Genomic DNA, 27,998 nt, shown 5'->3' with positions numbered 1-27,998 from the left:
GCTGTGCAAAAGCTTTTAAGTTTCATTAGGTCCCATTTGTTTACTTTTTATTTTATTTCCATTTCTCTAGTAGTGGGTCAAAAAGGATCTTGCTGTGACTTATGTCATAGAGTGTTCTGCCTATGTTTTCCTTAAGAGTTTTATAGTGTCTGGCCTTACATTTAGGTCTTTAATCCATTTAGAGTTTATTTTTGTCTCTGGTGTTAGGGAGTGTTCCAATTTCATTTTTTTACATGTAGCTGTCCAGTTTTCCTGGCACCACTTATTGAAGAGGCTGTCTTTTCTCCACTGTATATTCTTGCCTCCTTTAACAAAGATAAGGTGACCATATGTGCATGGGTTTATCTCTGGGATTTCTATCCTGTTCCATTGATCTATATTTCTGTTTTTGTGCCAGTACCATACTGTCTTGATTACTGTAGATTTGTAGTGTAGTCTGAAGTCTGGGAGTCTGATTCCTCCAGCTCCGTTTTTCATTCTCAAGATTGCTTTGGCTATTCGGAGTCTTTTGTGTGTCCATAAAATTTGTAACATTTTTTGTCCCAGTTCTGGGGAAAATGCCATTGGTAGTTTGATAGGGATTGCACTGAATCTGTAGACGGCTTTGGGTAGTATAGTCATTTTCACAATGTGGATTATTCCAATCCAAGAACATGATATATCTCTCCATCTGTTTGTAACGTCTTCAATTTCTTTAATCAGTGTCTTATAGTTTTCTGAGTACAGGTCTTTTACCTACTTATGTAGGTTTCTTCCTAGGTATTTTATTTTTTTTGTTGCAATGGTAAATAGGAGTGTTTCCTTAGTTTCTCCTTCTGATCTTTCATTGTCAGTGTATAGGAATGCAAGAGATTTCTGTGCATTAATTTTGTATCCCCCTACTCTACCAAACTCATTGATTAGCTCTAGTAGGTTTCTGGTAGCATCCTTAGGATTCTCTAGGTACAGTATCATGTCATCAGCAAACAGTGACAGTTTAACTTCTTCTTTAACGATTTGGATTTTTAAATTTCTTTTTCTCCTCTGACTGCTATGGCTAAAACTTCCAAAACTATGTTGAACAATAGTGGTGAGAGTGGACACCCTTCTCTTGTTCCTAATCTTAGAGGAAATGGTTTCAGTTTTTCACCATTGAGAACGATGTTGGCTGTGGGTCTGTCATATATGCCCTTTATTAGATTGAGGTAGGTTCCCTCTATGACTACTTTTTGGAGAGTTTTTATCATAAATGGGTGTTGAATTTTGTCAAAAGCTTTTTCTGCATCTATTGAGATGATCATATGGTTTTTATCCTTCAATTTGTTAATATGGTGTATCATATTGATTGATTGATTTGTATATATTGAAGAATCCTTGCATTCCTGGGATAAACTCCCCCTAATCATGGTGTATGATCCTTTAATGTGCTGTTGGATTCTTTTTGCTAGTATTTTGTTGAGGATTTTTGCATCTATGTTCATCAGTGATATTGGCCTATAATTTATTTTGTGTGTGACATCTTGTCTGGTGTTGGTATCAGGGTGATGGTGGCCTAACAGAATGAGTTTGGGAGTGTTCCTCCCTCTGCTATATTTTTGAAGAGTTTGAGAAGGAGGGTGTCAGCACTTCTCTAAATGTTTGATAGAATTCACCTGTGAAGCCATCTGGTCCTGGGATTTTGTTTGTTGGAAGATTTTTAATCACAGTTTCAATTTCAGTGCTTGTGATTGGTCTGTTCATATTTTCTATTTCTTCCTGGTTCAGTCTTGGAAGGTTGTACTTTTCTAGGAATTTGTCCATTCCTTCCAGGTTGTCCATTTTATTGGCATATAGTTGCTTGTAGTAATCTCTCGTGATCCTTTGTATTTCTGCAGTGTCAGTTGTTACTTCTCCTTTTTAATTTCTAATTCTGTTGATTTGAGTCTGCTTCCTTTTTTTCTTGATGAGTCTGGCTAATGGTTTATCAATTTTGTTTATCTTCTCAAAGAACCAGCTTTTAGTTTTATTGATCTTTGCTATTGTTGTCTTCATTTCTTTTTCATTTATTTCTGATCTCATCTTTATGATTTCTTTTCTTCTGCTAACTTTGGGGTTTTTTGTTCTTCTAATTGCTTTAGGTGTAAGGTTAGGTTGTGTATTTGAGATGTTTCTTGTTTCTTAAGGTAGGAATGTATTGCTATAAACTTCCTTCTTAGAACTGCTTTTGCTGAATCCCATAGGTTTTGGGTCATCATGTTTTCCTTGTCATTTGTCTCTAGGTATTTTTTGATTTCCTCTTTGATTTCTTCAGTGATCTCTTGGTTATTAAGCAGTGTACTGTTTAGCCTCCATGTGTTTGTATTTCTTACAGATTTTTTCCTGTAATTGATATCTACTCTCACAGCATTGTGGTCAGAAAAGATACTTGATATGATTTCAATTTTCTTAAATTTACCAAGGCTTGATTTGTGACCCAAGATATGATCTATTCTGAAGAATGTTCCATGAGCACTTGAGAAGAAAGTGTATTCTGTTGTTTTTGGATGGAATGCCCTATAAATATTTATTAAGTCCATCTTGTTTAAGGTACTATTTAAAGCTTGTGTTTCATTATTTATTTTCATTTTGGATGATCTGTCCATTGATGAAAGTGTTAAAGTCCTCTATTATGACTGTGTTACTGTCAGTTTCCTCTTTTATGGCTGTTAGCATTTGCCTTATGTATTGAGGTCCTCCTACGTTGGGTGCATAAATATTTACAACTGTTATAGCTTCTTCTTGGATTGATCCCTTGATCATTATGCTTTCTTTGTGTCTTGTAATAGTCTTTATTTTAAAGTCTATTTTGTCTGATATGAGTACTACTCCTCGTTATTGTAGTTCTTTTCCTTCTCTTGTGTTTCCCGCCTAGAGAAGTTCCTTTAGCATTTGTTGTAAAGCTGGTTTGGCAGTGCTGAATTCTCTTAACTTATGCTTGTCTATAAAGGTATTAATTTCTCCATTGCATCTGAATGATCCTTGCTGGGTAGAGTAACCTTGGTTGTTGGTTTTTCCCTTTCATCACTTTAAATATGTCCTGCCACTCCCTTCTGCCTTGCAGAGCTTCTGCTGAAAGATCAGCTGTTAACCTTATGCTGATTCCCTTGTATGTTATTTGTTGTTTTTCCACTGGTGCTTTTAATATTTTTTCATTGTATTTCATTTTTCATAGTTTGATTAATATGTGTCTTTGCATGTTTCTCCTTGGAGTTATCCTGTATGGGACTCTCTACGCATCTTGGACTTGGGTGGGTACACCCAAGTTTCAACTATAACCTCTTCAAATATTTTCTCATTCCCTTTCTTTCTCTCTTCTTCTTCTGGGACCCCTATTATTCAAATGTTGGTGCATTTAATATTTCCCAGAAGTCTCTGCGACTGTCCTCAATTCTTTTCATTCTTTTTTCTTTATTCTCCTCTATGGCAGTATTTCCACTATTTTATCTCTCAGGTCACTTATCCATTCTTCTGCATCAGTTATTCTGCTATTGATTCCTTCTAGAGAATTTTTAATTTCATTTATTGTGTTGTTCATCATCGTTTGTTTGCTGTTTAGTTCTCTTAGGTCCTTTAGTTCTTCTAGGTCCTTTTTCTAGGTGTAGAAAATACAATGTTTCTTTTATTTGCTCCATTCTATTTTCAAGATTTTGGATCATCTTTACTATCATTACTCTGAATTCTTTTTTAGGTAGACTGTCTATTTCCTCTACATTTATTTGGTCTGGTGGGTTTTTACCTTGCTCTTTCATCTGCTACATATTTCTCTGTCTTCTCATTCTGTTTAACTTACTGTGTTTGGGGTCTCCTTTTCGCAGGTTGCAGGTTCGTAGTTCCTGTTGTTTTCGGTGTCTGCACCCAGTGGGTGAGGTTGGTTCAAGGGCTTTTGTAGGCTTCCTGGTGGAGGGGACTTGTTTTTCTGTTCTGGTGGGTGGGGCTGGATCTTGTCCTTCTGTTGGGCAGGGCCATGTCCAGTGCTATGGTTTGGGGTATCTGTGAACTTAGGATGACTTTAGGCAATCTCTCTGTTAATGGGTCGGGTTGTGTTCCTGTCTTGCTAGTTGTTTGGCATGGGATGTCCAGCACTGGAGCTTGCTGGCCATTGGCTGGAGCTGGGTCTTAGTGCTGAGACATGATGTCTGGGAGAGCTCTCGCCGATTGATATAATGTGGGGCCAGGAGGTCTCTGGTTGTCCAATGTCCTGGACTCGGCTCTCCCACCTTGGAGGCTCAGGCCTGACACCCAGCCAGAGCACCAAGACCCTGCCAGCCACATGGCTCAGAAGAAAAAGAAGAAAGAAAAGTAAAAAAAGAAAAAAAACCAGATAGAATCCCAAACCTAATGGTAAAAGCAAAACTAAACAGAGAAAATCACACAAAGAAACATAAACATACACACACACACACTCATAAAAAGAAAGCCAAAAAAAAAAAAAAGAACAATTAGAACCCTAGGACAAATGGTATAAGAAAACCTAAGCAGACAAATCACACAAAGAAACATACACATACACACTCAGAAAAAGAGAAAAACTGGAAAAAAAACAGAATAACTTTAAAAATTTATAAAACAATAATAGAATTTTTAAACATAAAAAGAAGAGAGTAACCAGACCAATAAACAAATCCACCAATGAAAACAAGCACTAAAAACTTAACTAGATAAACATAAAAACCAGAAACAAATCAGACACAGAAAGCAAGCCCCAAGTCTACAGGTGCTCTCAATGTCCACTGCCTCAATTTTGGGAACATCTGTCGTCCATTCCGGTATTCCAGAGATGCAGAGTTCATCAAGTTGATTGTGGGGATTCAATCCGCTGCTCCTGAGGCTGCAGAGAGAAATTTCCCTTTCTCTTCTTTGTTCACACAGCTCCTGGGGTTCAGCTTTGGTTTTGGCCCCACCTCTGCACGTAGGTTGCCCTCAGGCTTCCATTCCCGCCCAGACAGGACGGGGTTAAAGCAGCAGCTGATTAGGGCTCTCTTGCTCACTCAGGCCATGGAGAGTGAGGGGTACAGTAGTCATAATTGGAATGTGGGGTGAGCCTGCTGTGGCAGAGGCCAGCGTGACGCTGCAACAGCCTGAGGCACACCATGTGTTCTCCCGGGGAAGTTGTCCCTGGATCTCAGGACCCTGGCAGTGGTGTACTGCACAGGCTCCTGGGAGGGTGTGGGTAGTGACCTGTGCTTGCATACAGGATCTTGGTGGGAGCGGCGTCAGCATTAGCATTTCATGCCCGTCTCTGGGGTCTGAGCTGATAACCATGGCTTGTGCCCATCTCTGGAGCTTGCTTAGGCGGTGCTCTGCCTTCTGTGGGAGCACGGAGCAGGAATCCCTCTCCTCACACACCCTGAAACAATTGTCTCTTGCCTCTTCAACAGCTCCAGACTTTTTCCGACTCCCTCCCAGCTAGCTGTGGCACACTAGCCCCCTTCAGGCTGTGTCCACGCAGCCAACCCCAGTCCTCTCCCTGGGGTCTGACCTCCGAAGCCCGAGCCTCAGCTCCCAGCCCCCACCTGCCCCAGCAGGTGAGGAGACAAGCGTCTCAGGTTGGTGAGTGCTGGTCGGCACCAATTCTCTGTGAGGGAATCTCTCCACTTTGCCCTCTGCACCCCTGTTGCTGTGCTCTCCTCCGTAGCTCTGAAGCTTTCCCCCACTCACCCCCCATCCCTGCCAGTGAAGGGGCTTCCTAGTGTGTGGAAAACTTTCCTCCTTCACAGCTCCATTCCAGAGGTGCAGGTCCCATCCCTATTCTTTTATCTCTGTTTTTTTCTTTTTTCTTTTGCCCTACCCAGGTACATGGGGAGTTTCTTGCCTTTTGGGAAGTCTGAGGTCTTCTGCCAGCCTTCAGTAGGTGTTCTGTAGGAGTTGTTCCACATGTAGACATGTTTTTTATGTATTTGTGGGGAGGAAGGTGATCTCCATGTCTTATTCCTCCGCCATCTTGAAGGTCTCCCATAATAGCACTTTTAATTTTAATCAGACAGACTTGATGCTCTGCTTCCATTTCAAACAATCAAATTATGGATATCTGTGCCCTGTTATTCCTTTTTATGTTCTATTCTCAATTATAAATAATTCATAGATTTCTTTTAGAGGCCACTACATTTGTTACAAGTTCCTGTTTCAAATATATGAAACTTAAAATTTAGGAAGACATTTTAGTATGCCACGACAGTTTGCAATTCAGAATGATCCATCTCTGAACATGCTTACTTAATAAGCATCTACTGTGTACAACAAGTTGTACTGTATGCTTTAAAAACCTTTTAACTGAATCTAGTATGGCTGAGGTTTTAGTCTTAAAGACTTGTGAAATGAACACAAATCTAGTTTTCTCTTTGTAGTTGTTTTTGCTATGCTTTACATGCATAAAAACACTGGCTTTTAAGTTCAACCCAGTACAGAAGTGTTTTGCTATTATTTTTAATCACACTCTAGGCTTACGTTTAAATGGCTATAATTAACTGTGCATTTAAATTTACAATTTTTGATTTTCAGCAACAAAATGATTTAGTTATACATCATTTTTATATATTTTGAGTCTAGTGGCTTGACTTTTAAGAGAATGAACTAGGAAAAAATATTATTCTTATCATGGTAGTAACTTTTTAGCTACTAATAAAGAATTTGGTAGGTAGCATGGGAAAATATTCATGCATGCTAGAATTCATAATTCAGGGAAACAAATGTTCCCATTTTTACATGGCCCTTATACACCTAACTTGTACTAGGAATTCTGTACAATTATTGTATCAGTGCTTTTAGATATGATGCCACTCAGTTCCCTGATGCAGAAAGAACCTGTATTCTTCTCTGTGGTGCTATTATTTGTTATGCCTGGAAGGTCTTGAGCATTTTCTGCAGTGCCAGAGCCCCAGTACTTTGTATTTCCATCATGGGCATGAAAAACTATCATTTTTAGGAAGAAAAATAGTAAGAGAGAAAGACATTTCTTACTATATTGACTTTTGCTGAGTAATATGTGCTCTCTGTTATAATTTTCAGACCAGCTTAAATTTTATGTACATGATAAAATAGATCCTCATAAATATTCAACCAAGAACTATTCTATTTTCAGTCAACTAAAACTATACTTATATTGATAATCATTATCAATTATAGAGTGTTCATTACAATGAACAGGGGGAAATATAAAGAAAATTCCAGACCCAACTTTCTCCTTAGATATTTATGACAGAAGACAGAAAAATATAGTTAAGTACATTTCACTATTAGTAGCAGAAACAAGATGTAGCAGGACATATGTACATAATCACCAAACAGAAGGTACTTAAGAAATGATAGAGAATGATAAAGTTGTTCCAGTGATGTGAACTAGTGACACTAGGGAAAAAAATCTTCATCTGTAGGAAAGTTAGAAAAGTTTGAAAGTAATAGGAAAAAAGGATGGGGCTAATATTTTAAGCAGTTTAGAATTTGACCTTACTTTAAAGGACTTTCAATGTCTCTCTATTGTGTACATAAGACCAAGTTCAAACCCCATTATAAGACATTTTATGATACAGCACTGTTGTCATTTATCCATATTCTTCTCTTTTTCTTTTCTGTTTTCCATTCCTTATCAACACCATATAAACATACACATACACACACACGCACACACACACACACACACACACACACACACCCCTCCTCCAATATATAGGCACACACTTCTCTTTCTCCCCAAGCTATCCAACCCAATCCATAGGCCCACTGAAGTTCCATCTTTGATCACTTTGACCCACATTAACTTCTCAGTTCTCCAAGGCCTAGGTTGTATGTGATCTGTGTGTGGTTTTACACGATATGATGCTGTTCTCTAATTGCTTCAGATTTCTCTAGTAAGATTGTAAGCTCATGGGCCTTGTCATCTACCTATTTTCCACCCCACAAAGTACCCTAGCTTACTACTAGGTGATAAATAAATGCTTAAAAAGTAGAAATGTTATTTGTATATAAGGACAGAAAAGCAAAAATAGTAATTTTGGAAATTTTTAAATTAGAAATATTTTTGCCTTGTCCCAGTTGAGAAGTTAACTCAAATATTATTTCCAAAACAGGCAGAGAGAAAGAGAGAGAGAATCTGTAATCAAAATCTAGATAAACCTGCCCTCTCCTTTGTAAATGAATATGCTACTAATCTTTTAATGGCAAATGAACTTTAAAGTTTTCATTAGTGGTGATGAATTTTGAACTATCATACTTTCTCACTTGGCTTCCTTGTGATCAGTTTCAGACAAATGTCCTACATAATCCGAAAGGCTATGTGACGTTTTATTTACAACAGCTCTGCAATTTTAACATTAAGATGCTAGGCAATATTGAAGCTACATGTTCAAAATTTTTTTTTTTTTTTTTTTTTTTTTTTTTTGGCCGTATGTGGGCCTCTCCCGTTGCGGAGCACAGGCTCCGGATGCGCAGGCTCAGCGGCCATGGCTCACGGGCCCAGTCGCTCCGCGGCATGTGGGATCTTCCCGGACCGGGGCACGAACCCGTGTTCCCTGCATCAGCAGGCGGACTCTCAACCACTGCGCCACCAGGGAAGCCCCAACATGTTCAAATTTTTAAAGACATTTTTATATTGGAACATTCTTCACGTTGGACAATATTCAGAGGTGGTCACATTGTGTTAATCAAGGATATCTCTTAATCTATTCTTCAATAAGGACTTAGATTTTAATAATCACATCATGACAACAAAAACAGCATCATTTAGAAATCAATTAAGCTATAGTGGAATAAGGCACACAGATGCATTTTACATAACTAAGAACAAGAGTTAGGCTTATCAAGTATAAATAAGTATTGTTTTAATATCAGTATTTTTCCCCAATAATTAAAATAAATTGTAAAATATATTCTAGAGTAACACAATTTTTACCAGATGATTCAAATGACATGATTGAAAAATCTCTTTGAAATGCCATTAAGAATATTATCCTGGGGCTTCCCTGGTGGCGCAGTGGTTGAGAGTCCGCCTGCCGATGCAGGGGACACAAGTTCGTGCCCCAATCCGGGAAGATCCCACATGCCACGGAGCAGCTGGGCCCATGAGCCTGCGCGTCTGGAGCCTGTGCTCCGCAGCAGGAGAGGCCACAACAGTGAGAGGCCCACATACTGCAAAAAAAAAAAAAGAATATGACCCTGGGCCTTCCCTGGTGGCACAGTGGTTAACAATCTGCCTGCCAATGCAAGGGAAGTGGGTTCGATCCCTGGTCCGGGAAGATCCCATATGCCGCAGAGCAACTAAGCCCATGTGCCACAACTACTGAGCATGCGCTCAACAGCCCGTGAGCCACAACTACTGAAGCCCGCACACTTAGAATCCGTGCTCCGCAACAAGAGAAGCCACCACAATGAGAAGCATGCACACCACAATAAAGCGTAGCTCCCGCTCACTGCAACTAGAGAAAGCCCGTATGCAGCAACAAAGACCCAATGCAGCCAAAAATCATAAAAATAAATAGTAAATAAATAAAGGAAACTTAGACATAAAAAAAGAATATAACGCTACAATTTTATAATACATTTTTTACGTGCTAAGAATATTAACCTTCTAATAGCAACTGAATTTTTAAGGTATATTCAAGTACACTTTAGAATAATTTTATTTCACTTCAAATATAGACTGTTAACAACAACATAAATCCTGTTGACTCTGGTATATGAGGGCACTTATTATTTTATTAAATCATTGTTATCATGATCATAGTTATTTTAAATCAAAATAAGTGGAGACAATTTGGGTGTCAGTTGGACATAAGAGTAAGAGAACCTTGAAATCTCAATAGTTTGTTAGAGAAATGAACACTCTGGGTATTAATCAGTGAAAAATAAAAATGGATGGTTGGATTTCTTGATTTTACAACTATTTAAAAGAAAAAGGAAAATGGGCATGTATCTGTATAAAACCATTCCTACAGCTAATACCTTTTTTAAAAACAAAAGACTAAAACTTTCAGTTCAGTGGTTCTCCTGAAAGTTAAGTAATTGTAAGAATCAGGGACAAATAATTATAAGCCTTTATTTTATTAATACAGAAAAACTACAAGTAATGACCTTCTCTATTCAGCTAACTGAACTTGGCTTATGGTTTATTTCTGAGAGAGAGATCATAAAGATTGTTTAATGATTGTAAATCAATGTTCAAGAGAATTCATTTACTCATTCAACAAACATTTATGCACCACCTACTATGTTCCACTGTATTCAGTACAATGATAACAATAGTGAATAAAACAAAGACACAATATCCACTTCGACTGCAAGGTAGTCAAGTAAGTTTTAATTTTTGAAACTTTAACAAGCCAGCACAAAAGTAAGTGTAAGATGAGGGAGAAACTGGATTCTTTGAAAAGCAGAAGAAATTTAAAATCACCTGTTATTTCTCTAGGGCCAGCTCTACTTCTCCCACTCTACAATTCATCTGCCATCCTTTCATAAAATGGCTAAAGACTAATACCAGCCTGACTCCATCATGTCACTGATAAACACATCAGCAATAATAAGAAATGCTTTTTGGGTCAAGAGATTCAAATGATTGTTTTGAGTGACCACAACCAATACAAAAATTTCCCTATTGAACTTGCTTTTTAAAAATGCACGCTTCTATTTTGCACAAATTTCTATTGCTTTCACTCTGAATTTCTACACTATTTCGAAACTTTTAGCAAGCATTATTTTTGAGAAATTCAGATACAGTTACACTGCATCACAACAAAAGAAGGCAAATGAAAAATGCAATTTCCTATTTCTCTTCCCTCATCACCACTGTACAGACTTGAAATTGCTAGATGCTTCCTCTTTCTAAAGGATATACCGTAAAATTAAGATTTTCAAAGTTATTGTGGTATAAGGGATTTGAATAAAACCATGTGTGAATGGATGCCCACCAAAGGGCAAATCAGGGGCCACAAAACCAAGGCTGCCCACCCCACACTGCCCTCAGAATTCCAATGACTCAGTCTCATGAACCAACCAAAATAACAGAAGAGAAGACACAAAACAAAGGTCATGATTTCTGCTCATGAAATAAATGGCATCGTGGGATGAATAATACAAACAGTTGTTTTAAGTCTATGGAAATAAAAAGGCATTTCTAAGGCATAAATGTCACAACAGGGATGAGTTAATGGGAAAATGGAGTCTGAAAGGCTCTGAAGAGGACAGACCTAATCGTGTCTAAGTTTATGAGTCTGATGAATATTCCTAGGCAATAATATCACAACAGATTGAATTCTTATTATAGCACATCATATTGTTTCAGTGAAATGAAAGAAATTACAAATGATTGGATAGAGTGAAACTTCAGGGGAGCCAGAAGTATTTTGTTAACTATCCTGAAAGCCTTCTCGAAAGAAATTTATGTCTTTTAGTTTCTATCTTATCAACTGACAGCAAGTCAATGGTTTGTTTATTAGCCTAGAACAAAAAATTCGATGGGAAAAAAGGTTAGTTAACCTATTCATAGGGATTATGTAGCCAAAAATGTGTGTGTATTATTTATATTTTTTACTTTTAAATTGATTATACTGGCATATTTTAGAAATAACAGGAATATTTCTAAGTATCATAATATGATAAAAAGTGCAGTTCTAACTAAGAGTCAGAAGACCTGGATTCAATTCTAATTCACTGCCACTGACAACCTACTGAGTGACCCAGCCAATGTCATCAATCTTTCTTGACTTCAGTCTCATCATTCTTAAAATGTCCTCTGAGACAAACTCTTTCTGTTCTCAGAGTCAGTTTCTTCCACCATTTAAACTATGCTTTTTTATTCTAGTAAGACTATCATGATGAAATTTTAATTCATACACACTGCATTGTTTCTTTCAAATAGATTAAAGAATAATGGATTCATATAATAACAATAAACTCTAGTTCCATAAATAGCACCCAAATGGTCTAAAAGAAATTATGGAGATTCCAAATGTGTGAATTATGGAGAATCTGCCCTACACACATAAACCTCTCAGCATGTAGAAAGTAACTTTAAACAATTATATATCCTGAAAGTTATACAAGCTATAAAATGACTAAGGAGAAAATATTTTTTGATGTTAGGAAGAAAGATAATATGTCATTTTGATACTTTGAAGGACATAGGGCTGAGAATGACTGAAATAATACATTAGATGGATGGGACATGAGACACATCTAGATTCAGATCCTATGGGTACTTGGAAAGTAGAAACCAGGTATTATTTTATTTATGGTTCTAGGAACCAAATCGTGGCAGAAAGTAACAGTGTGCAATGAAATCTCAAAAGAACTTAGATAATTTAAAAATAATTGCAGCTTTAGAAGGTACCTGTAGCTTGAAATCAATGAAAAAGTTATGTTATTGACACACAGAGAGCAGAGCTAATGAAGGTAAAGGCGCTTGTAAATTGGACAACAGCTGGTTAAGACTAACGATACACAGAGCAGATGACCATCTACAGTGTGTAATTTGAGACCACAAGATTCTTTCTCTCAAAATAATTTTTTCCACTTACTTGGCCTGAAATTCCTGCCCTGCAAGAGAAGTAGCCTCCAGAAGGACACTGTTAAGTTGTACATGTGTGACACTGGAGATTTGAGGAGGCCCCATGTCCCATCCCATTTTCTCCCAAACTTCCAAGAGACCTTGTTCTATCGATCACCACCACTCCACTCCTGGAACTTGACCTTTCTGCTGGCTTCTTATATTCAGCATTTAAACACATTCATGATGCTGCTGCCTCTAGTAAAAGGGGGAAACTCCTCTCAATTCTGTATCTCCCTCCAGTTACCATGCCACCTCACCTTTTCACAATCAAATATCATCTTCTATTCACTTCTCCATCCATGACGGCCAGATTTCCTTCCCATTTCTATTCCCAAGGTAACCAATAATGTCCTGGCTCCTAATCCAGAGACACTTCTTGGTCCTTAGGTTGCCTGATTTCTCAGCACCACTTGACATAGTTTACCATTCTGCCCTTCTTATTATGCTCTTTCCTTGACCTTCAAAATATCATAAGCATCTGGTTTTCCTCCTACTTCTCTGACCACGCTCTTTCAGTCTCCTTTGCAGTTTCCACGTCTTCCTTAAATGTTGTTTTTGACCCTTAAAGAGCTACACTAGGCCTTTCATGCCTCTCTCTTAACACTCTCTCCTTGGGAAATCTAATACCATACACATAACAATGGTAATCAACTATATTAGGGCCACTATTAACTATTTCAGTACTTTAGTACAGACTAGAAAAATATACTCCTCCCTGCTTACACCTGCCAGACAGATGTTATAATAAATATGCAAAGCTACTATGTCTATGATATTAATGGTATCACCTTAGGTGTGGCACCTTTGTGATATGCACAACTCATACAAAAATGTATGGGGGAGGAGCTTCAACACGGTGGAAGAGTAAGAAGTGGAGATCAATAACGAACCAAGATGGCAGAGAGAAGGACGTGCTCTCATTCCCTCTTGTGAGAACGCCAGAGTCACGGCTAGCTTCTGGACAATCATCGACAGGAGGACACTGGAGCTCACCAGAAAGGGTACCCCACATCCAAAGACAAAGGAGAAGCCACAATGAGACGGTAGGAGGAGCGCAATCACAGTAAAATCAAATCCCATAACTGCTGGGTGGGTGACTCACAGACTGGAGAACACTTACACCACAGAAGTCCACCCACTGGAGTGAAGTTCTGAGCCCCACATCAGGCTTCCCAACCTGAGGGTCCAGCAACGGAAGGAGGAATTCCTAGAGAATCAGACTTCGAAGCCAAGTGGGATTTCACTGCAGGATTTCGACAGGACTGGGAGAAACAGAGTCCATTCTTGGAGGGCACACAGAAAGTAGTGTGCACATCAGAACCCAGGGGAGGAACAGTGACCCCAGAGGAGACTGAGCCAGACCTACTTTCTAGTGTTGGAGGGTCTCCTACGGAGGCGGCGTGTGGCTGTGGCTCACCGTGGGGACGAGGACACGGATGGTGGAGGTTCTGGGGGTGCTCCTTGGCGTGAGAACTCCCGGAGTCCATCACTGGCCCCACCAAACAGCTCAGGTAGGCTCCAGTGTTGTGTTGCCTCAGGCCAAACAACCGACAGGGAGGGAACCCAGCCCAACCCATCAGCAGTCAAGCAGAATAAACTTTTACTGAGCTCTGCCCACAAGAACAACATTCAGCTCTACCCACCACTGGTCCCTCCCATCAGGAAACTTACACAAGCCTCCTAGATAGCCTTAGCCATCAGATGGAAGACAGCAGAGGCAAATAAACTACAATCCTGCAGCCTGTGAAACAAAAACCATGTTCACAGAAAGACAGACAAGATGAAAAGGCAGAAGGCTATGTACCAGATGAAGGAACAAGATAAAACCCCAGAAAAACAACTAAATGCAGTGGAGATAGGCAACCTTCCACAAAAAGAATTCAGAATAATGATAGTGAAGATGATCCAGGACCTCGGAATAAGAATGGAGGCAAAGATCGAGAAGATGCAAGAAATGTTCAACAAAGACCTAGAAGAATTAAAGAACAAACAAACAGAAATAAACAACACAATAACTGAAATGAAAACTACACTAGAAGGAATCAATAGCAGAATAACTGAGGCAGAAGAAGGGATAAGTGACCTGGAAGACAGAATGGTGGAATTCACTACTACAGATCAGAATAAAGAGGAAATAATGAAAAGAAATGAAGACAGCCTAAGAGACCTCTGGGAAAACATTAAATGCAACAACATTCACATAATAGGGGTCCCAGAAAAGGAAAAAAAAGAGAAAGGAACGAGAAAATATGTGAACAGATTATAGTCAAAAACTTCTCTAACACGGGAAAGGAAACAGCCACCAAGTCCAGGAAGCACAGCAAGTCCCATACAGGATAAACCCAAGGAGAAACACGATGAGACACATAGTAATCAAATTGGAAAAATTAAAGACAAAGAAAAATTATTCAAAGCAGCAAGGGAAAAATGACAAATAATATACAACGGAACTCCCATAAGGTTAATGGATGATTTCTCAACAGAAACTCTAAAAGCCACAAGAGAGTGGCATCATATACTTACAGCGATGAAAGGGAAGAACCTACAACCAAGATTACGCGGCAAGTATCTCATTCAGATTCAGTGGAGAAATCAAAAGCTTTACATATAAGCAAAAGCTAAGAGAATTCAACACCACCAAACCAGCTCTACAAAAAATGCTAAAGGAACTTCTCTAAGTGGGAAACACAAGAGAAGAAAAAGACCTACAAAAACAAACACAAAACAATTAACAAAATGGTGATAGGAACATACATATCGATAATTACCTTAAACGTGAATGGATTAAATCTCCAACCAAAAGACACAGGCTTGCTAAATGGATACAAAAACAAGACCCATATATATGCTGTCTACAAGAGACCCACTTCAGACCTAGGGACACATACAGACTAAAAGTAAGGGGATGGAAAAAGATATTCCATGCAAATGGAAATCAAAAGAAAGCTGGAGTAGCAATACTCATATCAAATATAAGCAGATTTTAAAATAAAGAATGTTACAAGAGACAAGGAAGGACACTACATAATGATCAAGGGATCAATCCAAGAAGATGATATAAAAATTGTAAATATTTATGCACCCAACATAGGAGGACCTCAATACATAAGGCAACTGCTAACAGCTATAAAAGAGGTAATCGACAGTAACACAGTAATAGTGGGGGACTTTAACACCTCACTTACACCAATGGACAGATCACCCAAAATGAAAATAAATAAGGAAACAGAAGCTTTAAATGACACAATAGACCAGATAGATTTATTTGATATTTATAGGACATTCCATCCAAAAGCAGCAGATTACATTTTCTTCTCAAGTGCACACGGAACGTTCTCCACGATATATCACATCTTGGATCACAAATCAAGCCTCAGTAAATTTAAGAATACTGAAATCATAACAAGCATCTTTTCTGACCACAACGCTATGAGACTGGAAATGAATTACAGGGAAAAAAACGTAAAAAACACAAACACATACAGGCTAAACAATATGTTACTAAATAACCAAGAGATCACTGAAGAAATCAAGAAGGAAATCAAAAAATAGCTAGAGACAAATGACAAAGAAAACACGATGATCCAAAACCTATGGGATGCAGCAAAAGCAGTTCTAAGAGGGAAGTTTACAGCCATACAAGCCTACCTAAAGAAACAAGAAAAATCTCAAAAAATAATCTAACCTTACACCTAAAGGAACTACAGAAAGGAGAACAAACAAAACCCAAAGTTAGCAGAAGGAAAGAAATCATAAAAGATCAAATCAGAAATAAATGAAATAGAAACAAAGAAAAAAATAGCAAACATCAATATAACTAAAAGCTATTTCTTTGAGAAGATAAACAAAATTGATAAACCATTAGCCAGAATCATCAAGAAAAAGAGGGAGAGGACTCAAATCAATAAAACTAGAAATGAAAAAGGAGAAGTTACAACAGAAACCGCAGAAATACAAAGAATCCTAAGAGACTACTAAAAGCAACTCTATGCCAATAAAATGGACAACCTGGAAGAAATGGACAAAGTCTTAGAAAGGTATAACCTTCCAAGACTGAACTAGGAAGAAATACAAAATATGAACACACCAATCACAAGTAATGAAGCTGTGATTAAAAATCTTCCAACAAACCAAAGTCCAGGACTAGATTGCTTCACAGGTAAATTCTATCAAACATTTAGAGAAGAGCTAACACCCATCCTTCTCAAACTCTTCCAAAAAATTGCAGAGGAAGGAACACTCCCAAACTCATTCTACGAGGACACCATCACCCTGATACCACAACCAGACAAAGATACTACAAAAAAATGAAATTACAGACCAATATCACTGATGAATATAGATGCAAAAATCCTCAACAAAATACTAGCAAACAGAATCCAACAACACATTAAAATGCTCATACACCATGATCAAGTGGGATTTATCCCAGAGATGCAAGGATTCAATATATGCAAATCAATCAATGTGATACACCATATTAACAAATTGAAGGAGAAAAACCATATGATCATATCAACACATGCAAAAAAAGCTTTTGACAAAATTCAACACCCATTTATGATAAAAACTCTCCAGAGAGTGGGCATAGAGGGAACCTACCTCAACATAATACAAGGCCACATACGACAAACCCACAGCAAACATCATTCTCAAAGGTGAAAAACTGAAAGCATTTCCTCTAAGATCAGGAACAAGACAAGGATGTCCACTCTCACCACTATTATTCAACAGAATTTTGGCAGTCCTAGTCACGGCAATCACAGAAGAAAAAGAAATAAAAGGAATATAAATTGGAAAAGAAGTAAAACTGTCACTGTTTGCAGATGACATGATACTATACACGGAGAATCCTAAAGATGCCACCGTAAAACTACTAGAGCTCATCTATGAATTTGGTAAAGCTGCAGGATACAAAATTAATGCACAGAAATCTCTTGCATTCCTGTACACTAATGATGAAAAATCTGAAAGAGAAATTAAGGAAACACTCCCATTTACCACTGCAACAAAAAGAACAAAATACCTAGGAAGACAAAAGACCTGAATGCAGAAAACTATAAGACACTGACAAAAGAAATTAAAGATGACACCAACAGATGGAGAGATATACCATGTTCTTGGATTGGAAGAATCAATACTGTGAAAATTACTATAGTACCCAAAGCAATCTACAGATTCAATGCAATCCCTATCAAATTACCAATGGCATTTTTTACGCAACTAGAACAAACTATCTTAAAATTTGTATGGAGACACAAAAGAGCCCGTATAGCCAAAGCAGTCTTCAGGGAAAAAAACAGACCTGGAGGAATCAGGCTCCCTGACTTCAGACTATACTACAAAGCTACAGTAATCAAAACACTATGGTACTGGCACAAAAGCAGAAACGAAGATCAATGGAACAAGATAGAAAGCCCAGAGATAAACCCACACACCTATGGTCAACTAATCTATGACAAAAGAGGCAAGAATATACATTGGAGAGAAGACAGTCTCTTCAATAAGTGGTGCTGGGAAAACTGGACAGCTACATGGAAAAGAATGAAATCAGAACACTCCCTAACACCATACACAAAAATAAACTAAAAATGGATTAGAGACCTAAATGTAAGACCAGATACTATAAAACTCCTAGAGGAAAACATAGGGAGAACACTCTTTGACATAAATCACAGCAAGATCTTTTTTGATCTACCTCCTAGAGTAATGGAAATAAAAACAAAAATAAATAAATGGGACCTAATGAAACTTAAAAGCTTTGCATAGCAAAGGAAACCATAAACAAGATGAAAAGACAATGCTCAGAATGGGAGAAAATATTTGCAAATGAATCAACGGACAAAGGATTAATCTCCAAAATATATAAACAACTCATGCAGCTGAATATTAAAGAAACAAACAACCCAATCAAAAAGTGGGCAGAAGACCTAAATAGACATTTCTCCAAAGAAGACATACAGGTGGCCAAGAAGCACATGAAAAGCTGCTTAACATTACTAATTATTAGATAAATGCAAATCAAACCTACAGTGAGGTATCACCTCACACCAGTTAGAATGGGCATCATCAGAAAATCTACAAACAACAAATGCTGGAGAGGGTGTGGAGAAAAGGGAACCCTCTTGCACTGTTGGTGGGAATGTAAACTGATATAGCCACTATGGAGAATGGTACAGAGGTTCCTTAAAAAACTAAAAACAGAATTACCATGTGACCCAGCAATATCACTACTGGGCATATACCCAGAGAAAACCATAATTCAAAAAGACACATGCACCCCAATGTTCACTGCAGCACTATTTACAATAGTCAGGTCATGGAAGCAACCTAAATGCCCATCGACAGACAAATGGATAAAGAAGTTGTGGAATATATATTCCATATATACAATGGACTATTACTCAGCCATAAAAAGGAACGAAACTGGGTCATTTCTTGAGACAACGATGGATCTAGTGACTCATACAGAGTGAAGTAAGTCAGAAAGAGAAAAATAAATATCGTATATTAATACATGTATTTGGAACCTAGAAATATGGTACAGATGAACTGGATTGCTGGGCAGAAGTTGAGACACAGATGTAGAGAACAAACGTATGGACACCAAAGGGGAAAAGCCATGGTGGGGTGGGACAGTGGTGTGATGAATTGGGCGATTGGGACTGACATGTATACAGTGATGTATATAAAATTGATAACCAATAAGAACCTACTGTATAAAAAAGTAAATAAAATTCAAAAATTAACAAAAAAACTAATAGTAAACCTTCTTTGGGTTATTTGTATGGAAATATGTTAATATAAATGTTTCAGGCATTATATGAAATTCCTAAAAATCTTATATATTCTGGTATAATGTTATAAGTCATAATTCTAGTTATTACGTTAAAATGCATATCTCAGAAACAACTAAATTTCCTTGTCAATTGCATTATTATGAACTTTCATCAAATCTTTAACCGTGGTCATTTCTAAGTCTTTTGTCATTTACAGAGAGTTCTGGGTGTACCCTGATGCTTTTGCAAAGATGTTCCTAAAAAAGGGTTTCATCTTCAAGGAATTCATGGAAAAGGCTCTGACAAGTACAGGATTCTGGTAACTGACTGTACTGCTGAACTGAATGAATAAGCATTTTCAGGACTCTAATGGAAAACTGATGAATTCATGAAAGTGCTAACAAAAGCTCAAGATGAAAAAAATGTTAATTACATGAGACTGAGTGAACTGATGAGGATGATTATAATTTTTGTGACTGTTTGAATAAAGAAAAAAAACAAAAAAGTGGAGATCACCTTCCTCCCCACAAATACATCAGAAATACATCTACATGTGGAACAACTCCTACAGAATACCTACTGAACGCTGGCAGAAGACCTCAGACCTCCCAAAAGGCAAGAAACTCCCCCACGTACCTGGGTAGGGCAAAAGAAAAAAGAATAAACAGAGACAAAAGAATAGGGATGGGACCTGCACCAGTGGGAAGGAGCTGTGAAGGAGAAAAGGTTTCCACACACTAGAAGCCCCTTCGCGGGCGGAGACTGCAGGTGGTGGAGGGGGGAAGCTTTGGGACCACGGAGTAGAGCATAGCAACAGGGGTGAGAGGGCAAAGCAGAGAGATTCATGCACAGAAGATCGGTGCCAACCAGCACTCACCAGCCCAAGAGGCTCTTCTGCTCACCCGCTGGGGCAGGCAGGGGCTGGGAGCTGAGGCTTGGGCTTCAGAGGTCAGATCACAGGGAGAGGACTGGGGTTGGCTGCATAAAGACAGCCTGAAGGGGGCTAGTGCACCACAGCTAGCTGGGAGGGAGTCAGGGAAAAAGTCTGGACCTGTTGAAGAGGCAAGAGACTTTTTCTTGCCTCTTTGTCTCGTGGTGCGTGAGGAGAGGGGATTCAGAGCACCAATTAAACGAGCTCGAGAGATGGACGCAAGACTCGGCTATCAGCGCAGACCCCAGAGACAGGAATGAGACACTAAGGCTGCTGCTGCCGCCACCAAGAAGCCTGTGTGCACGCACAGGTCACTACCCACACCTCCCCTCCCAGGAGCCTATGCACCTCGCCACTGCCAGCGTCACATGTTCCACTGACAACTTCCCAGGGAGAACACAGGGCACGCCTCAGGCTGTTCCAACGTCATGCTCGCCTCTGCCGCCGCAGGCTCGCCCTGCATCCGTACCCCTCCCTCCCCCCGGCCTGAGTGAGCCAGATCCCCCGAATCATCTGCTCCTTTAACCCGGTCCTGTCTGGATGGGAACAGATGCCCTCAGGCAACCTACACACAGAAGCAGGACCAAATCCAAAGCTGAACCCAGGGAGCTGTGCAAACAAAGAAGAGAAAGGGAAATCACTCCCAGCAGCCTCAGGAGCAGTGGATTACACTTCCACAATCAACTTGATGTACCCTGCATCTCTAGAATACCTGAATAGACAATGAATAACCCCAAATAGAGGCGGTGGACTTTGGGAACAATGACATGTATATTTTTTTTCTTTTTCTCTTTTTCTGAGTGTGTATCTGTATGTTTCTGTGTGATTTTGTCTGTATAGCTTTGCTTTTACCATTTTTCCTAGGGTTTTGTCTAACCGTTTTTTTGGTTTGGGGGGTTTTTTTAGTATACTTTTTAGCACTTGTTATCATTGGTGGATTTGTTTTTTGGTCTGGTTGCTCTCTTCTTTCTTTCTTTTTTTTCATTACTTTTTAAATTTTTTTATTTTTATTTTAATAACTTTATCTTATTTTATTTTGTCTTTCTCTCTTTTTTTCTCCCTTTTATTCTGAGCCATGTGGATGACAGGGTCTTGGTGCTCTGGCCGGGCATCAGGCCTGTGCCTCTGAAGTGGGAGAGCTGAGTTCAGGACACTGGTCCACCACAGACCTCCCAGCTCCACGTAATATCAAACGGCAAAAATCTGCCAGAGATCTCCATCTGAATGCCAAGACGCAGCTCCACACAACGACCGGCAAGCTACAGTGCTGGACAACCTATGCCAAACAACTAGCAACACAGTAACACAACAGCACCCATTTGCAGAGAGGCTGCGTAAAGTCATAATAAGGTCACAGACACCCCAAAACACACCACTGGACGTGGACGCGCCCACCAGAAAGACAAGATCCAGCCTCATCCACCAGAACACAGGCACTAGTCCCCTCCACCAGGAAGCCTACACAAGCCACTGAACCAACCTTAGCCACTAGGGGCAAACACCAAAAACAACAGGAACTACAAACCTGCAGCCTGCGAAAAGGAGACCCCAAACATAGTAAGTTAAGCAAAATGAGAAGACAGAGAAACACACAGCAGATGAAGGAGCAAGGTAAAAACCCACCAGACCAAACAAATGGGGAGGAAATAGGCAGTCTACATGAAAAGGAATTTAGAATAATGGTAGTAAACATGATCCAAAATCTTGGAAATAGAATGGAGAAAATACAAGAAACGTTTAACAAGGACCTAGAAGAACTAAAGAGGAAACAAACAATGATGAACACAATAAATGAAATTTAAAATTCTCTAGAAAGAATCAATAGCAGAATAACTGAGGCAGAAGAACGGATAAGTGACCTAGAAGATGAAATAGTGGAAATAACTACTGCAGAGCAGAATAAAGAAAAAATGAAAAGAATTGAGGACAGTCTCAGAGACCTATGGGACAACATTAAACAAACCAACATTCAAATTATAGGGGTCCCAGAAGAAGAAGAGGAAACGAAAGGGATTGAGAAAATATTTGAAGAGATTATAATTGAAAGCTTCCTTAGTATGGTAAAGGAAATAGTCAATCAATTCCAGGAAGCACAGTGAGTCCCATATAGGATAAATCCAAGGAAAAACATGCCAAGACACACATTAACCAAACTACCAAAAATTAAACACAAAGAAAAACTGTTAAAAGCAGCAAGGGAAAAACAACAAATAACATACAAGGGAATCCCCATATGGTTAACAGCTGATCTTTCAGCAGAAACTCTGCAAGCCAGAAGGGAGTGGCAGGACATATTTAAAGTGATGAAAGAGAAAAACCTACAGCCAAGATTACTCTACCAAGCAAGGATCTCATTCAGATTCGACAGAGAAATTAAAACGTTTACAGGCAAGCAAAATCTAAGAAAATTCAGCACCATCAAACCAGCTTTACAACAAATGCTAAAGGAACTTCTCTAGGCAGGAAACACAGGAGAAGGAAAAGACCTAAAATAACAAACCCAAAACAATTAAGAAAATGGTAATAGGAACATACATATTGATAATTACATTAAATGTAAATGGATTAAATACTACGACCAAAAGACACAGACTGGCTGAATTGATACAAAAAGAAGACCCGATATATGTTGTCTACAAGAGACCCACTTCATACCTAGGGACACATACAGACTAAAAGTGAGGGATGGGAAAAAGATATTCCACGCAAATGGAAATCAAAAGAAAGCTGGAGGAGCCATACTCATCTGCGACAAAATAAACTTTAAAATAAAGACTATTACAAGACACAAGACATAATGATCAAGGGATCAATATAAGAAGAAGATATAACAATTGTAAATATTTATGCACCCAACATAGGAGGACCTCAATATATAAGGCAAATGCTAACAGTCATAAAAGAGGAGATCAACAGTAACACACTCATAGTTGAGGACTTTAACACTTTTATCAATGGACACATCATCCAAAATGAAAATAAAAAATGAAACACAAGCTTTAAATAGTACACTAAACAAGATAAGCTTAATTAATATTTATAGGGCATTCCATCCAAAAACAGCAGAATACACTTTCTTTTCAAGTGCTCGTGGAACATTCTCCAGAAGAGATCATATCTCGGGTCAAAAATCACGCCTCAGGGCCTCCCTGGTGGCGCAGTGGTTGGGAGTCCGCCTGCCGATGCAGGGGATGCGGGTTCGTGCCCCGGTCTGGGAGGATCCCATGTGCCACGGAGCGGCTGGGCCCGTGAGCCATGGCCGCTGGGCCTGCGCATCCGGAGCCTGTGCTCCGCAACGGGAGAGGCCACGGCAGTGAGAGGCCCGCATACCGCAAAAAGGAAAAAAAAAAAAATCACGCCTCAGTAAATTTAAGAAAATTGAAATCATATCAAGTATCTTTTCGACCACAATGCTATGAGCCTAGATATCAATTACAGGACAAAATCTGTAAAAAATACAAACACATGGAGGCTAAACAATACATTACTTAATCACCAAGAGACCACTGAAGAAATCAGAGAGGAAATCAAAAAATACCTAGAAACAAATGACAAGGAAAACACAATGACCCAAAACCTATGGGATGCAGCAAAAGCAGTTCTAAGAGAGAAGTTTATAGCAATACATTCCTACCTTAAGAAACAAGAAACATCTCTAATACACAACCTAACCTTACACCTAAAGCAATTAGAGAAAGAAGAACAAAAAACCCCAAAGTTAGCAGAAGAAATCATAAAGATGAGATCAGAAATACATGAAAAAGAAATGAATAAACAATAGCAAAGATCAGTAAAACTAAAATGTGGTTCTTTGAGAAGATAAACAAAATTGATAAACCATTAGCCAGACTCTTCAGCAAAAAAAAGGTGAAACTCAAATTAATACAATTAGAAATGAAACAGAAGTAACAACTGACACTGCAGAAATACAAAGGATCATGAGAGATTACTACAAGCAACTATATGCCAATAAAATGGACAACCTGGAAGAAATGGACAAATTCTTAGAAAAGCACAAACTTCTGAGACTGAATCAGGAAGAAATAGAAAATATAAACAGACCAATCACAAGCACTAAAATTGAGGCTGTGATGAAAAATCTTCCAACAAACAAAAACCCAGGACCAGATGGCTTCACAGGCAAATTCTATCAAACATTTAGAGAGGAGCTAACACCTATCCTTCTCAAACTCTTCCAAAATATAGCTGAGGGAGGAACAGTCCCCAACTCATTCTACGAGGCCACCATCACCCTGATACCCAAACCAGACAAAGATGTCACAAAGAAAGAAAACTACAGGCCAATATCACTGATGAACACAGATGCGAAAATCCTCAACAAAATACTGGCAAACAGAATCCAAAAGCACATTAAAAGGATCATACACCATGAACAAGTGGGGTTTATCCGAGCAATGCAAGGATTCTTCAATGCAATCAAATCAATCAATGTGATATACCGTATTAACAAATTGAAGAATAAAAGCCATATGATCATCTCAATAGATGTAGAAAAAGCTTTTGACAAAATTCAACACCTATTTATGATAAAAACCCTCCAGAAAGTAGGCACAGAGGGAACTTTCCTCAACATAATAAAGGCAATATATGACAAACCCACAGCCTGCATCATCCTCAACGGTGAAAAACTGAAACCATTTCCACTAAGATCAGGAACAAGACAAGGTTATCCACTCTCACCACTATTATTCAACATTGTTTCAGAAGTTTTAGCCACAGCAATCGGAGAAGAAAAAGAAATAAAAGGAATCCAAATCAGAAAAGAAGAAGTAAAGCTGTCACGATTTACAGATGACACTATACTATACATAGAGAATGCTAAAGATGCTACCAGAAAACTACTAGAGCTAATCAATGAATTTGGTAAAGTAGCAGGATACAAAGTTAATGCACAGAAATCTCTTGCATTCCTGTACACTAATGATGAAAAATCTGAAAGTGAAATTAAGGAAACACTCCCATTTGCCATTGCAACAAAAAGAATAAAATACCTAGGAATAAACCTACCTAAGGAGGTAAAAGACCTGTATCAGAAAACTATAAGACACTGATGAAAGAAATTAAAGATGATACAAAGAGATGGAGAGATACACCATGTTCTTGGATTGTAAGAATCAACATTGCGAAAATGACTATACTATCCAAAGCAACCTACAGATTCAATGCAATCCCTATCAAACTACCACTGGCGTTTTTCACAGAACTAGAATAAAAAGTTTACAAATTTTATGGAAACACAAATTACCCTGAATAGCCAAAGCAGTCTTGAGAAAGAAAAACGGAGCTGGAGGAATCATGCTCCCTGAGTTTAGACTATACTACAAAGCTACAGTAATCAAGACAATATGGTACTGGCACAAAAACAGAAATATAGATCAATGGAACAGGATAGAAAGCCCAGAGATAAACTCACACACATATGGTCACCTTATCTTTGATAAAGGAGGCAAGGATATACAATGGAGAAAAGACAGCCTCTTCAATAGGTGGTGCTGGGAAAACTGGACAGCTACATGTAAAAGAATGAAATTAGAACACTCCCTAACACCAGAGACAAAAATAAACTCAAAATGGATTAAAGACCTAAATATAAGACCAGACACTATCAAACTCTTAGAGGAAAACATAGTCAGAACACTCTATGGCAAAAACCACAGCAAGATTCTTTTTGACTCACCTCCTAGAGCAATGTAAATTAAAAACAAAAGTAAACAAATGCAACCTAATGAAACTTCACAGCTTTTGCACAGCAAAGAAAACCACAAATAAGACAAGAAGACAACCCTCAGAATGGGAGAAAATATTTGCAAATGAAGCAACTGACAAAGGATTAATCTCCAAAATTTACAAGCAGTTCATGCAGCTCAACATCAAGAAAACAAACAACCCAATCCAAAAATGAGCAGAAGACCTAAATAGACATTTCTCCAAAGAAGATATTCAGATTGCCAACAAACACATGAAAGGATACTCGACATCACTTGTGATTAAAGAAATGCAAATCAAAACTACAATGAGATATCACCTCACACCAGTCAGAATGGCCATCATCAAAAAATCTACAAACAAATGCTGCAGAGGGTATGGAGAAAATGGAACCCTTTTGCACTCTTGGTGGGAATGTAAATTGATACAGCCACTGTGGAGAACAGTATGGAGGTTCATTTAAAAACTAAAAATAGAACTACCATACAACCCAGCAATCCCACTAGTGGCTATATACCCTGAGAAAACCATAATTTAAAAAGAGACATGTACCACAATGTTCACTGCAGCTCTATTTACAGTAGCCAGGACATGGAAGCAACCTAAGTGTCCATCAACAGATGAATGGGTAAAGAAGATGTGGCACATATATACAATGGAATATTAGCCATAAAAAGAAACGAAATTCAGTCATTGTAGTGAGGTGGATGGACCTAGAGTCTGTCATACAGAGTGAAGTTTGTCAGAAAGAGAAAAACAAATCCATATGCTAACACATACATATGGAATCTTAAAAAAAAAAAAAAATTGGTCATGAAGAACCTAGGGCCAGGATGGGAATAAAGACGCAGACCTACTAGAGAATGGACTTGAAGACACGGGGAGGGGGAACTGTAAGCTGGGACAAAGTGAGAGAGTGGCATGTACATATATACACTACCAAATGTAAAACTGATAGCTAGTGGGAAGCAGCCGCACAGCAAAGGGAGATCAGCTCGGTGCTTTGTGACCACCTAGAGGGGTGGGATAGGGAGGGTGGGAGGGAGGGAGACTCAAGAGGGAAGAGATATGGGAATGTATGTATATGTATAGGTGATTCACTTTGTTACAAAGCAGAAGCTAACACACCACTGTAAAGCAATTATACTCCAATAAAGATGTTTTTTAAAAAAATGTATGGGTATGATTCCCAAATACACAACTCTAGCTTCAGATATAACATTGGCTAACACTTACTTAGAACTTATGTGTCATTCACTGTTCTAAGCACTTAACATATATTAACTCATTTAATCACTTAACATATATTAGCTCATTTAATCCTCAAAGAAACCTGTAAGACTGGTACTATTATTATCCCCATTGCACAGCTGAGAAAACCAAGGTACAAGAAGGTTAAATAATTTGTCCAATCTTTATAAATGGTAGAATCAGTATTCAAATCCAAGCAACCTATGTACAAAGCTTACATGTTTAACCATTTTATAATATTGTTTACTGAAAAATTCTTGTTTGACATCTCTGGGATACCTCAAACTCAACATATACAAAATTGAGCTCATTATTCCTTAACCAAATCTTCTTCTCTTCCTGAATTCTCTGGACATTAATTAGCCTTGCTTTCTTAGTCTTTTTTACCTTTGACTGTTAATCTATCTCATAAAATCTCTCTATCACCATCCCCTATTCTAGGTTCTTACTGATACCCATGAATCAGAAGACTAGAAAGGAAAGCTTGCACAAGAATATAAGCCCTATGACCTAGATAATTTTTCTTCTTCACTGCTATATCCTCCAAGACAAGAAGAGTTCTTGAAACACAAGAAATGTTTAATAAATATTTGTGGAATAACTGAATTTAGATCTGAACTTGCTTTTTAATTCTTTTACTTGTCTTTCAGTTGACCCCTAAAAATATCAGCTGGACACCCTCACTATAATACTCAGCACACAGTCCTAGCACTTACCACAACCAGTCAGAATCCCCCACTAAAGGCTAGGATCCTCTAGCCTCTTTCATTCACCATTT

Source organism: Mesoplodon densirostris, chromosome 9 (assembly GCF_025265405.1).
Source record: "Mesoplodon densirostris isolate mMesDen1 chromosome 9, mMesDen1 primary haplotype, whole genome shotgun sequence".
In the NCBI taxonomy this organism is placed as follows: domain Eukaryota; kingdom Metazoa; phylum Chordata; class Mammalia; order Artiodactyla; family Ziphiidae; genus Mesoplodon; species Mesoplodon densirostris.
The sequence above is the reverse complement of the archived record's forward strand: the minus strand, read 5'-3'. Positions refer to the sequence as shown.